Source organism: Leptonychotes weddellii, chromosome 11 (assembly GCF_054177405.1).
Source record: "Leptonychotes weddellii isolate Sample4059 chromosome 11, ASM5417740v2, whole genome shotgun sequence".
Classification (NCBI taxonomy): Eukaryota; Metazoa; Chordata; class Mammalia; order Carnivora; family Phocidae; genus Leptonychotes; species Leptonychotes weddellii.
In genome coordinates this window covers 62,460,671-62,475,301 of record NC_138379.1, presented here as the reverse complement: position 1 = coordinate 62,475,301, position 14,631 = coordinate 62,460,671, and positions in this window count along the sequence as shown.

Below are 14,631 nucleotides of genomic sequence, written 5' to 3'. Positions count from 1 at the left end.
GAAAACAAAAATTTGCTGAGCATTTAGTCTTTTCTGCTGATCTTCATCAAACCCAATTAGCTAAATACTTTTATCTTCATTTCACAGCTTAGGAAACTCAGAAAATTAAATAACTTACCCCACGCCCAGTGGTGAATAAATGGCAAAATCAGGATTCGCACCCAGGTCCGTCTGGAAAACCCATGCACCTCCTATACCAGCAGCCTCATGGGAGCAGGGGCCCATTGTGGTCACTTGCTGAGCCCAGAGCCTCCTCTCTCAAATGGGAGTACCTGACCTCACGGTAGACATGATGATCAAATGTGGAAGTGGATGTGAAGGCATTTTGACAACCCTAAAGCCACTGGGCCTGAACTACACACGTGAGGTCAAGGAGGTTAGCGCCAAGGAATCTGCATGTGCCTTCAGGGGTTGGAAAGTGGGCCACAATTTAGAATTGAAAGGCAAGTTTCTGGGCACCTGGGTGGCTCAGTCAGTTAAGTGTCTGCCTTCAGCTTGGGTCATGATCTCAGGGTCCTGGAATCGAGCCCCACATCGGGCTCCCTGCTCAGCAGGGAGTCTGCTTCTTCCTCTCCCACTCCCCCTGCTTGCGCTCTGTCTCTCTCAAATAAGTAAATAAAATCTTTAAAAAGAATAAAAGGCAAGTTCCCCACAGAATGGGCACAGTGAGGGATGTATCTCAGCATGAGGACTGGAGTCTGTGACTCCGAGTCCTTCTTGCCTCAGCTCCTGGGCTAAGCAGCTGAGAAATAGCTGATGTGACTGAGGTCTGAGGATGAGCCTTAGGGACAGTGATTTTTTTCCTTTCTGAGAAAGGGGGAGAGAGGGCCCTGTGACCTTCGGGAGGGGCAGTGGCAGCAGTAAAGGCCAATGGCACTGACAAGGGCGGTGGGCAAAACCAGAAGGAGCCTCTTGCCTGCGGAAGCCAGGAATCATGGTGGTCCAGGAGAGCGGACCCCGGCATGAGGGCCTTCCGGGAGCAGCTGCGGAAGAAGTGAAAGTAGGGGGAAACATAGGAACTCTGCTAGGGACTCCCAAAAGGGGACCACTGAGAACCCGCAGTGTCTGGGGCAAGGGTACAGGAAGGACTGAAGGGTCACCTTTGGATTGGACTGTCCAGCTTAACTATGCAGAAGAAATTCTACTCATTAAGGTTGGTTAGGACTCACCTGGAGGTTAATTTGTTGGGGAAACTGGACTTTTCTTTTTAACAGCACCAAGGTTCACTTTATGTCTACACTTCATGTCCCGGACATGAACGAGGTCAACCTGGACATGAACGAGGTTGTGAGGGTAGCAACCAGTTTGCATACAAGTATAGGACACCAAAATGAAACAGCAGCTCCATCTTTTCAAAACAATAACCTTGTGCTAGCATAAAAACAGAATGCTCTGTATACATTCCAGGTTACCCCAAAATACTTCTGGGTTTCTACCTGACATAATGTTCAAATTAGCGCTTTAAACAACCCCTCTCTTTCCTTTAATGATTGGTTAAAATTCCTGGACTGGAGGAAAATTATGGTCAACTATCAATGGGCGTTTTTATCAGGATTTTTTTTTCTCTCTCTCTCTCTTTTTTTTTTTTTTTTAGATTTTATTTATTTGAGAGAGCAAGCACTAGCAGGGGAAGGCTGAGGGAGAAGCAGACTCCCCACTGAGCAGGGATCCCCATGTGGGGCTCAATCCCAGGAGCCTGGGATCAGGACCTGAGCCGAAGGCAGATGCTTAACCAACTAAGCCACGCAGATGCCCCCCTTTTTTTTTCTCTTATTAACCTTATTTTGTTGTCTTTTCCTGTGTCTCCCTGACTGATACCAAGACTCCTTCGATGACATAACTTCCAGCTGACGGATGATCCTTTCTACTCTAGAAGGTTCATATACGTTGTCTGTGTTGGATTCAGCTGCCTGTCCCTTTCATAACTCCCCTATATGTTCCCCAACTGACCAATATTGACCCATAGGTAGGGACATCTCTACACCCCTATTCCACACGAAGACATTACAGAAGATTAAACCTTCCACCTTCAACAACCTTAAGGATTTAAGGGTCAAAATTTTTCAGGGGGGAAATGATGAGGGAGCTAAAGGCTAGCTGAAGACAAAGCATAAGCTGACACCCTGCAGCCTCCCCCACTCTCCCCAGTCCTGGGTGGGATATGTATGATATTCCTCCAGGAAGCTCCCAACTGTCTTAATGTTATTGCTTTGCTAGAGGGAAAAACAACCTTAACTTGACGTTGGTAAGGCCTCCGGTATCTTGTAGGTCCTCTTTAGCATATGAAAGTTCTTTTGAAAAGAACTCCCATTTTCCTTACCTCTCCCAACCCCATAGTATATAATCAATTGTTCCTCACAACCCCAGTGTAGCTCTTTCTGCCCATGGGTCCTGTCCCCGTGTTTTAATAAACCACCTTTTTGCACCAAAAACAAAGCCGGTGCATATTCATTGAAGAAAATTAGGAAATGCAGACAAGTAAAAAGAAGGAAAAAATATCTACTATTCGATGACCCAGAAATAGCCCCATGGTGGAATTTCTTGTGGAATTATCCTTCCACATATTTTTCTACACACGTTTTCTAAAAATAAGATCAGTCTACTCCTGCTGATTTATTATGTGCTTTTTATTCACTTGGCCAGGTTTTTAAAAACTACTGATAATATTCATTTCCAACATAATTTTTGATGGTGAAATAGTATTCCATAGTATTGATGTAACTTAAAGATTCTTCTATTGGTTGAATATTTAGATAGTTGACAATTGAATTCTATAATTTGGGGGGCATGTTTAAAATAGATCTAAAAATATAAAGAATAGCACAAAAATATCCATGTAAAAATTGCATTTTGACTACTATATAAAAGATAATAAAAATTTTTGTAGTTCTTTAAAAAAAATGGGGCGCTTGGGTGGTGCAGTTGTTTAAGCAATCAACTCTTGGTTTCAGCTCAGGCCATGATCTCAGGGTCTGAGACTGAGCCCCACATCTGGCTCCACACTCAGCACAGAGTCTGCTTAAGACTCTCTCTCCCTCTCCCTCTGTCCCTCCCCTCTGTGCTCTCTTTCTCTCCAAAATAAATAAATCTTAAATTTTTTTTTGTAGTTATATCTTTGTGCTTATCTCTGGTTACTAGAGGCCAGTTGAACCCAGACCTGGGTTCAGTCAGACCTAGGATAAATTCTTGGAAGGTAATTGCTGGCTCAAGTTGCATGCGCATTTCCTCCCAAATTTTTATTTTAAAAATACTCAAATGTATAAAAAAAAATCAAAGGAATAAAACAAACACTTAACCCTCACCAACATTCATTTCATCACATTTGCTTTATCTCTTTCCATAAATTTATGTTGAAAAATATTAAATAGTACAAACATCATGACATTTCACCTGACTACTCCAGCTTGCATCTCCTAAGAACAAAGTCATTAACCCCCTTAACCACAAAGCCATTATCACACCCAAAAACTTTAACATTGATTCAAAAATGTTATCCAAATTTCCCCAACCATCTTCCAAATAACTATCTTGTTAGTGGTGCCCCCACTTCCAGGATTCAATGAAAAGCAATACCTTACTCTTGGTCATCATGTTCCTCTAGTTCTCCTTTAATCTAGAATCATCCTTTTGCCTTTTATTTTCTTTCACAATGTATTAGCCATCTATTGCTGTCTAATCAAATAATAAATTGCTGTATAACCACAAAACTTAGTGGTTGAAAACAACTCTAAACATTTATTACCTCATAGTTGCTGTGGGTTGGGAATTTGAGAAAGGCTCAGTTGTGCAGTTCTGATTTGGGGTCCATCATGAGGTAGTCAATAGTTCACCTGAGAATTCAGTTACCTGAAGGCTTGTTTGAGGCTGGGGAATCACTTCCAAGGTGGCTTACTCATATGGCTGATCAGATGGTTCTAGCTGCTGGCAGGAGAGTTCCTCACCAACAGACCTCTCCATAGGAATATTTATGCATGTGTCCTTCTCAGGTCATGATGATTAGCTTCTTCCAGAGCAACTGATCCAAGAAGGTACAAGGCAGAAGCCACAATGTCCTTTATGACCTAGCCTCAGAAGCCATACACAGTTTATTCTGCAATACCCTAGTCAATGTGGGAAGGCACTATACGAGGGCGTGAGTACCAGGAGGTTAGGATCATTGTGGAGCCATCTTGGAAGGTAGATACCACACTTGCCATTGACATTTTTGAAAAGGCCAGGCCAGTTGTCTTGTAGGATGCCCAGGTTCCAGGTTCATCTGATTGTTTCCTACTAACTAGATGCAGATAATGCGTATTTTCCATTGAATTATGCCAAGAGGTACTTCTTGTCAGTTTGGTCCATTATTGATCATGCTAAGTTTGACCACTTAGTTCAGGTAGTCTGGTTCGCATACCAAGTCTTGGATTCACTATTATTACTGGGATGATAATAGTGGCCTGGGATGATTTCTCCAGAGAGAAATGGAAGGTTTTATTGTAGTTTTACACTACCAGTCTTTTAGCGACAACAGCTATGTGTGTGTGTGTGTGTGTCTGTGTGTGTATGCACATTTGATGTCAATACTGATAGACATTCTGAACTGCAGAACGCAAATTCAATAGGGAGGAGGGAAACCGCATGCAAAAGGATGAACTCCTTGAGGACAGAAACTGTTTTATTCTTCTATGCGTTCTGATTGCCTTACACAATGTGGAACAAATAATAGGCATTTAACAAATAGGTGTTGGATAAAATGAAAGAACAAACCAAAAAGGGAAGAAAGCCAGAAGAGTAGAGGGGCACTTTCTAATTTATAAAAATGTAGAAACTAAAATACTACTTTCTGCCAGAACAAATGTGTAAGTCCCTGGGAATTTCCTGCCCTCTCAGTCACCTCTCGGGGTGGCCCTGGGGGCTTCTGGTCCTGTTGTCCTCAGGTCCTGTTGCCACAAGGCTCCTGACAGTCAAAATCTCCAGTCTCCTTGGTTCCTTAGAAAGCATGCTACATTCTAAACCAAATTTTCCTCTTTCTTACCATGATGACAAACTGCTTGCATGACAACTTGAGCCTTGCTCATCCACTTTGTCATTCTAGGAAGGAAGTGAAGTCCGGAGGAATGATATTTTGCTGATGGCGAGGGCCGTGCTAAATGGAATTGCCTGAGCTAATCTGAGTGCACTTCTGTGTAGCCTCTCACATTCAATTCCATCTTCACTTTGTTTTCTCTCTGCCATATTGATTCATGAGCCCTCCCTCTGAGATGCATGAAACTGTGGTAATGTGTCCCCTGGGGAACAAATAATTAAAACAATGGGTCTCATTTTTTAACTACCTTTTCTAATATAGCAAAAGGGCTTGGAAAAGCTCTGGGCACCATGGAGGTAAATGCCCCCCTCTTCAAGCCTGCCTCAGTGAACACCCTATTATCCAGCTAAGCCTGGACAGAGTAGAAAGAGGAAAGGAAAAGGAGGGTGGGAGGGAGAGGGATTTATTGAGAGCCCACTGTGGCCAGAAATGGGCCAAGCACTGTCCCACAGGCGGCCAGGAAGTGTTGGGTGGGATTCTAAAGCTAGGTGAAATAAGCTAGATACAGATACAAATACTGCATGATCTCACTTTTCTGTGGAACATAAAATCGTCAAACTCACAGAAATAGAGAGTAGAACGGTGGTTGCCAGGGTTTAAGGGGAGAGGGAAATGGGGACGTGTTGGCCGTAGGGTACAGAGTTTCAGTTATGCACAGTGAGTAAGTTCTGCAGATCTAACATATAGAAGATGAGACTCTAATTACCAGTCCTGTTTTACACACATGAAATTCGCTGAGAGGGTAGATCTTAACGGTTCTCACAACAAAAAGTAAAAAAAAAAAGAAGGAACCCACCTCCCAGTTTCTCTGCGCTGAGGCAACCCATGTGTAACTTTCTTGTGCCTTTTCAGAGACTTTTTTTTGCATACATTACTGAAGGTTTATATTCATTCTTTATTCTATGTTGTCCACTTTATTTACAGTAGTCTTCCATACCCGCTGCTCTGTAGCTTGTGCTTTTCCTTAGTAATACAGGTTGGAGATCATTCCAACTCAGATTATAAAGAGCCTTCTCGTTCTTTCCTGCTACCACAGTGTTGCAGTGTGAGACTCTGCTCAAGTTTATTTGCCTGGTCCCCTGTGACATACACTTCAACTCTTTCCAATAGTTGGCTAGCACAAACTATGCTACAATGATTGACCTATGACAGTTTGCACGAGGATGAGTATATCTCTAGGACAACTTCCTAAAAGAGGAATTGCTAGGTTATGCACAGGTGCATTTGTGATCATGAGCGATCTGCCCAATTGTCCTCAACAAGGCTCGGACCAGCCTCCACTCCAACCAGCACTCCAACACTGTTACCCACACAGTATCTTGTACATCTTTTAATCGTTGACAATCTGATAGGCAAAGAATCAGACTATGCATTCCAGGCCTCTACTCCTTTCCTTTGCATTTCCGTCTGCCTCACTCGCCCTTCTCCCTCTGATCAGTGACCTTCTATCTAATCTGAGCACTGCCCGAAGGCGTTGTTTCTGGGGGGACATCTACAGTTCCCACAAGCTTGCAAAACGCTCCCACAGCACTTTGTTCTTGATCTGTTACTGTACCTTCCACATTCTCTGTTCAGGTGTCTATCTTCCTGACCATGAATCCCTCCAGGACCAGAATCTTGACTTGCTCACCTTGGTGTCCTCAGCACCTACTAGGCTTGGCAACTATGTACTTGTTTAATGAATTCGAAAAATATTTCTGTTGCATATCCATTGGTGACAAAATTAGCAAACTAGATTTTTGCAGTCTGAAGGAATTTCTCCTCTCTGACATACTTGGGTGATGCCCTGCACTCTGAAATCTCTCTAAGTCAGGACGCTTCTCTGCTGTGCCACCGAACACCGATTCCTCGCAGAGAACAGGGAGATGGTGACTAGGAAAAAACTGTGGACTTGATCATCAGACCGGACTCTGTACTTCCTAAGGATGGTTTGGCTTTGACTTCAGCATGCACGTGAGCCAAGATGGAAAAATACCAAATCAACTCCTGTCATATGTTCCAAGCTTCAAGGGAGCTCATTCCATCCAGGACTTAACTAGAAAGGTGTTAAAGCTTTAATATCTCAGCCATTGAAAACTTCCCCTGATCTTCCATTCAAATTTGTGTTGCTAAAATAAAGGGTTATATTATTGCCAGATAGAACAAGCCAGATTGCTTTTAAATGAAAGTGTGGAGCTTGTTTGTACACTAAATACGAATTTTAGGTTCATGAAAACAACTCCTGACAACTCTGAAAAGGAAATGAATGTAAATGTATTACCAACTCTGCCCATTTTTCTCATTTATGCGATGTGCCTTCGTCTGGCCCACCTCTCAGCTGGATTAAATGAAGAGGAATGATGATGTATCACATCTACTTTCCTTAATTTCATTGTTTCTCATCATAAGCAATTTATATGAGGACTGACATTAATTAATTCAGCTTCATCTATCATGTAGTTCAACATTTAATCTAGTCCCGTGCATCAGATAAGAATATAGTATTCTGAATTCTGGAGTTCTTACCTTGAGTGAAAAAAGAGGTCATAAATCTAAAACAGCACTGGTGTCTCTTTTGCTTGCTACTCCATCAATTACAGGTAGATACTGGCTTCCGGAAAGTTCAGGAGAGACAACCATCAGGATTGATGGGCTTAGACCTAACGTGGAGATGTGTAACCAGTCTCTCAATGCCTAATGACCCTCAAAATAAGAAGCCTCTTCTGAGGAGTATTTATCAGAAATTCTAGAAATCTTCCGTTTGAGTCAGCACTAGTTCTAATATTTCTTCTGATTGTGTTGTGGGGTCCTGTTTTTGATCCCCAATCTATACCAACACATTCTGATTGTACAGCTTTGGAGAGCCAGCTAAGGCGCCAGGGTCCGCAGCATTTTCTCAGTTACTTGGAATGTCACCAACACCGGCCTGTTTGCCTTCTCCACAGTCTTCTCACCCAGAGTTCAGAACGTGTGGCTCAGTGGTCATGTTTTTTTTTTTTTTTTTAAAGATTTTATTTATTTATTTGAGAGAGAGAATGAGAGAGAGAGAGCACATAAGAGGGGGGAGGATCAGAGGGAGAAGCAGACCCCCTGCTGAGCAAGGAGCCCGATATGGGACTCGATCCTGGGACTCCAGGATCATGACCTGAGCCGAAGGCAGTTGCTTAACCAACTGAGCCACCCAGGCGCCCTCAGTGGTCATGTTTTATGTGAACGGATAACTTACCAATGTTCTAATACTGGAGTCTGCCTTTCTCTTTACTTTCTTTTTATGGGTCCATAGCTTTGGCTTTTTCACCCCATCTGATTCAGGTTGATGTGTACTCGAAAGGTTCTCCTTCACTCTTGCGATCTGCCATGGTTCCACCCTGGGGTCTGAGGCCCACCCCCTGTACTCCAGGCTTTTGGCTAGGCCTCTGATTTCTGCTGCCAACCACATTCCAGTTTTCTTTCCTAATCTGCCACCTGGGGAGAGGATATCCTGTAAATCTCTGAGACCATGGACAATGGCTGCTAACCTTGACCTGTATCTCTCACCATTGTCCCTGAACACCTGGTTCTAGGTGTTGGGTGTACTTCTTCCCAATCTTAATGCAACAATGTCTGCCTCTCTCTGCCCCTCCTTAGCATCAATAGCCTCAGCGTTCATCCAGACCCTGTTCTGTTCATCTTCTTTTGCTGTGGTTAAGCCATCTTTGTTCAGTGATATTGTGATAGATGACAAGAGTCCTAGCTAGTGGTACACTTACTAAAATTTTTTATCTTTACCTGTTATTCCCCCAAATAAGACATGTTCAATTTGGAAACAATAAAGGGGTAGATAAAGTAAAACATGGAGGGTCTCTCCCTACAATAACAGTCCATCCGTTTCCCCAAAAGTAAAAATTAGGTAAACGTATCTGCAGACCTTGTATTATGTATATACAGAATATAAATAGATGAACATACATACATAGAAGATATAATATGGGGGGATCTTCAATCTGTTGTTTCTCACTTAAACCTATGTAACAATCCATGAACACCAGCACAGTATCCCATAATTTCTATATACTGCTTTCTATGTAACCATCATTCTGTTGATATATTTAAACTGAATCTAATTTTTCAGCACTACAAATAAGGAGGTGTTATATATTATTATGTCAAATGGTACAGATATTTCCACAAGTTAAATTGTTAGGTATACACATTTAAAATTTTGATAAGCACTAAAAAAATTATTTTACAAATATTTTATGAAAACTTGCATTTCGGGGCTCCTGAGTGGCTCAGTTGGTTAAGGGTCTGCCTTCAGCTGAGGTCATGATCCCAGGGTCTTGGGATGGAGCCCTGCATCAGGCTCCCTGCTAAGCAGGGAGCCTGCTTATCCCTCTACCTCTGCTGCTCCCCCTGCTTGTTTGTGTGTGTGTGTGTGTAAAATAAATAAATTAAATAAATAAATTAAATCTTTAAAAAAAAAAAACAACCTTGCATTTCTACAATAGTGAATGGCAATGTTCATACCTTCCCCAATATTGAATACCTTCAATCTTTTATCAGTTCACCAATCTAGTGAGTGAAAAATGATATCACATTGGCATTTTTTAAAATTTGGGGGTGAATATTTTTTCAAATGTTTAACAGTCTTTTCTATTTCTTCCTCTGTGCATTATGTCTATTTGACCTTTATTTTTACATTTTTATATTGTAAGTTTTTATAAACCATAATTTAGATATTATTACTTTTTAAAATATTACAAATATTTTCTCCTAATTGTTGTTTGCTTTTTAAAACTTTATTCAGAATATATTTTGCCAAGTAGTGGCTTTAAATTTTTACGTAGTTAAATCTGTTAATCTTCATTTGAGGCTTCTGGATTTCATACCATTCTTTAGAAAAACTGTTCCTGCTCCAAATTATAAAAGTGTTCTTTATTTCCTCTAGACCTCATAGTTTTGTTATATGTTTTGTGCTATAATTCATATTTGTATATGGTGTGAGTAAGGGATCTTACTTTACTTCCTCCAAAATGAAGAGATCGCTATCCAAGTACAATTTACTAAATACACTGTTTCCTTCCTAATTTGTAATAACAGATTTTGTATTCTAAATTCTAAATATATATGACTCTGTCTTTGGACTTGTTTCTGGTCCATGGATCTACTTACATATTACTACAGTGTGCTTTAGTTGAACCCAAGATTAAATAGTTCATGCTGTATTAAGAGATATTAAGGTTGCCCTTCATTTATATTTGTATCATACTAATGAATACAAGTTTAGTACTCTGCAAAAATTTTTAAAAGAGGGTTTGAAAGTGGCTTTCCTTAACACTGGTCCTTTGGGATCTATATTAACTTCAGTAGAGCATAAAGAAAATAAGTTTTGTGAGTCTAAAATTTGAGGACAATTTAAAAGATTTATTCTCCAGATGCCCTAGAGTTGGTGGGTTTGGCTTGATGCTTGTCAGCTCTGCAGAAGGTCCCCAGAAAGCCTCTTGGCCCAAGTTGGTTCATCAGGCTGGCTGCAGGAAGGGAGAATTCCTACTGAGTCTTGGTAGTATCTCAGACGAGAGGTCAGGGAGGGTATTGGCAAGGTGTGGGGGTCTGGTTTTAAGTGATTTAAGGTAGTCTTTTATGATGGATAACTAATTTTGGGTAATACGTTTTGTGATGTAGTGGCTTAGAATTAGCAATTCTTGAGAAGTAAACTTGGCTAGTAAGAAGCCGTTTGCCGAGATGAGCAAAATCTCTCCTTCTCATAGCAGAGCTGTTTGCCTGGATAAACACACTCTTTGTCTTAAACCAATCAGTTGATCAGTGTATAAGGATTTCCTGAAGCACACAGCGAAATGAGATATTGGCATTAACCTAACCTTCCCAAGTAAGCATTTTCACAGAACAAATGATGAGTTGTGTGGATGCAGGTGGACTCAGCTCTGTGCTTCACAGGTGATCCAAGAGGAGGCAGGGATGTCAGTTCCTTGGTTGGCGCTTTGGGATGGGGTGGAAGATAATGGGACCTGAAGCCTGAAGGTGGGTTGTTCCAAGGCATGATGACGTAACTTCCAGGTGGCAGAATGAACTAGTTATAACCTATTTGAAATCTGTAGATTGATCCCTGCCATGTTGCTAGCTTTGACCACTTGCTCTCTATTTACACTGCTACCACCCTAAGTAGAGTTTTCTCTGTGCTTTTCCTGGAATTAAAGTCTTTCAAATGGCCCCCTGCCCTCTGGGCTTTCTCTTCCTCATGTCCTACTAGAACACCCAGATTAATTGTGTCAACATATAACTTGGGCCACATCACCTCCCCACCCCCCAGCTTAACACAGCTATTGAACTCCAGTAAGTAGCCTCTGCTAAGTCCTGACCCTCCCCAGCTCCTGCACTGCCCTATGTGTCCACAGGCACCTGTCATGCCTTCGGATCTCACCCTGAGGTCTGACCCCCCGCCTTCAGACTCGGTGAAGCCTCAGAGCTGGAGGATACTGTAGACAGGGCCTGGCCTCCAAGTTAAGAGGAAGGGTGTAATTTACAAAGGTACATTCTACCAAAGTCTGTGAAAGAGTCTAAAATAGAAATCAGGGCATGATGCTTAGGGTTTAGTGGACTTTAGATTTTTTCTTTTTTTTTTTTATTTTATTTATTTGAGAGAGAGCGTGCACACACAAGCGGGTGGGGGGGGAAGTGGGAGCAGGGGAGGGCCAGAGGGAGAGGGAGAAGCAGACTCCCTGCTGAGCAGGGAGCCCAACATGGGACTGGATCCCAGGACCCCAAGATCACGCCCTGAGCCGAAGTCAGATGCTTAACTGACAGAGCCACCCAGGCGCGCCAGATTTTATTTTCTTTAAAAGTGGCTTTCTAAGCCATGTGGGCTCAATGTATTTAAAACAACAACCTGGTTTCGAGAAAGAGTGTGAAGTGCATGAATTTGCTTTCGATCTTGCCTACCTCAGTTTCTCCCTCAGTATATATGAAATTCTAGGGGTGCGACAACTACTTTGCTGAACAAGGACTTTATGCCAGCCACTTGACTACATGCAGTCATTCAGTGGCCCCTGGGACCAGAATGGGTGTCTATTACCCTCTGCATGTCACAGATAGGGGGCCCAGGAGTATGAGAATTTAGACAATGAGGCTAAGTTCTCCCTGCCAGCAAGTGGCAGGTGAGTATTTAAATTCAGGTATTGGATCCCCATGCCCTGCTGCCTTTGGAAAGCTACACTGGCAAACCCAAACTATAGAGGGTCTCATGGCACCTCCACCTCACTCACTCCACCTCCACATGGCACCTCCACCTCAAGTTGCTCACCATAGCAGCTTGCCCCCATCCTCTTGTTCCTGCACCTTCCTCGGCAGACCAGCTTGCTCGTGTTGACCGGCTATGGCGCCTTGGAGAGGCCCTCCATTCACAGCTCTTCTCCCCCAGCACAGCAATATCGCTATGGGACCACTAACCACTACTGACACACTACTGAGACGGTTCCTCTCTCTTATGTCACTGCCACCACCACCTTTGGCCCCAGTGATGAACACCTTCTCCGGGTCAGGCTCAGCAAAGCGCTCAACAAACATGACGACATTGAATGTTCTCAGCAAGCCTTGCGCGCATGGCGCTGGTGAGGCATTTAGAGACGTATTTCCGTTTAAGCCATTGACGGGTTGAATTCTTCCATTTGTCCTGCAAGCATTTGACTTCATGTGCACAGAAGCTAAGGGTACTGTTTCTGGTTCTGACAGATCTTGCATCTCAAAAGTTTTCTTGCTGCTTTCCCTTGTATCAGTGGATTTTCCCTAACCCTAGGGAAACCACAGGCCCACTTTACCTTGGAGAGCCTGATTTGGACATGATCTTTGCACAGTCATGAACGGTTCCTTCTTTCATTTCCAAAAGCATTGGGTCATCCTACCTAAACCGGCCATTGCAGCTCAGGAGAAAGAGCATATGTTTTGCAAGGTGGTAAGACAATGCTGCTCTCAGAAAACCTTGCCCAGAGGGCACCTCTGCAGCCTGCAGGTACATCCCGCTTGCTTTCTTCTCCTGGCCCAGGTGGGGCTTTGTTCCTAGGAGTGATGTTGGCTGTGTATGTTGAGTGGCTATCTCCACTCCTAGTGGGTCACGCCAGCCCAGGATAAGAGTGGGCTACAATTTCTCTTTGCAGGACGAAGAAGAAAATGATGTGATTTGCAACCCATACTAAGCAAGACAAATAGCCAACGAAGCATGGGAGTTTTCATGCCCCAGATCAAGATGGATTTCCCTGCTGAAGTAAAGCCTTCCTTAGAATGCATTCATCAACAGCAGTGTGCAGGCTCCTTCTGTGGAGTGATGGAGATACAGGACTTGATTTGGAAATTGCAGTTTGGGCAAACATTAAGAAGGTTCTGTTTTTTAAACTTCCATATGCAGTTAGAAAAATGTGTTATTGTGCTATTGAAGAGAAATTACTCCCTGATTAGGGGTTCTGGGGAAGAAAGGGCTCCCTTAGAGATGCTCTGATTGGATAATGAAGCAAAGTCAAAAATATTTTGAGGAAAAAAATGCTTGTTTGGAGGCGATCTAAATGGATACTAGTATCGCTGTGTGCCTGTCAAACAAATAGGTATATTATGAGGCATTTACACAACGGGGCTTCCCACGACACAGACTTTCTTCTCAGGAGTCACCTGCTACCCCATAACGGATGCATGTCTAATTAGTCTGGTCTTAACACCAGCTCCTGCGGTATCAGGCAGATGTAGTTGTTCTGTTTCATAGATGGGGAAACTGAGGCTTGGAGAGAATCCCAGATTCTCCATTGTGAACTCAGTTAGGGTGGATCCATGTAGACATTGAAGCAAGTTACTTGAGCTTCTGTTTCTTCATCCATAAAATGGCCATTATAACACCTACCCCGTGGAAATAATAAAGGTGATGAGCAGTATAAAGCCCTCCCATGGGATCTGTCCTGCGGGGGTGTGAGTACTCAAGCGCTGGTAATTGACTTTGTAACTATCACTGTGGTCCTCCCCCTCCTCTCCTTCATCATCACTGACCTTCTGTGGTAGAGAGCAAAATTATGCTGGCTTTAGCAAGAAAGCCTAGAAAAGAAGAGTTTTCTCCTGGCTTTGAAGTCCCTCCCCCAGGATGGTGAGCTGCTCAGAGGGAAGTGACCCCCATCTGCATGTCCTTCTCCAAGCCCAGGTAAGGCAGAAAGAATCGCTGAGTGCAGCTGACTTGTTACGTGGCAGATCAATGCCACCATCCCTCCCTCTGGCCTGGCCTGTTGTTTGGCTGTGCACACTGGCCACCCAAAGTCGGTCAAGGGCAGACTCCTTCATTTAGCCAGGCTCTCTGTTGACCTCATTTCGGGGTGGGGTCAGCCATCACTCACAGTTCGGCCTCATCCAAGAGCATTTCAAATGGCTTGTCGATCTCCAAGCTTATACCTTATCACTACAAAAGAAATTACACTGATGCTCTATGGGTACATTTCAGAACATTTTTCAGATTTCAGATTACAACTTGTCACCATGAGATTTCCCAAAGAGAAGAAACAGAGAACTGTATTATTAGTTAGAGTCTTTTTCATTGCCCCAAACCGGAAAAACAAAGAATTGTT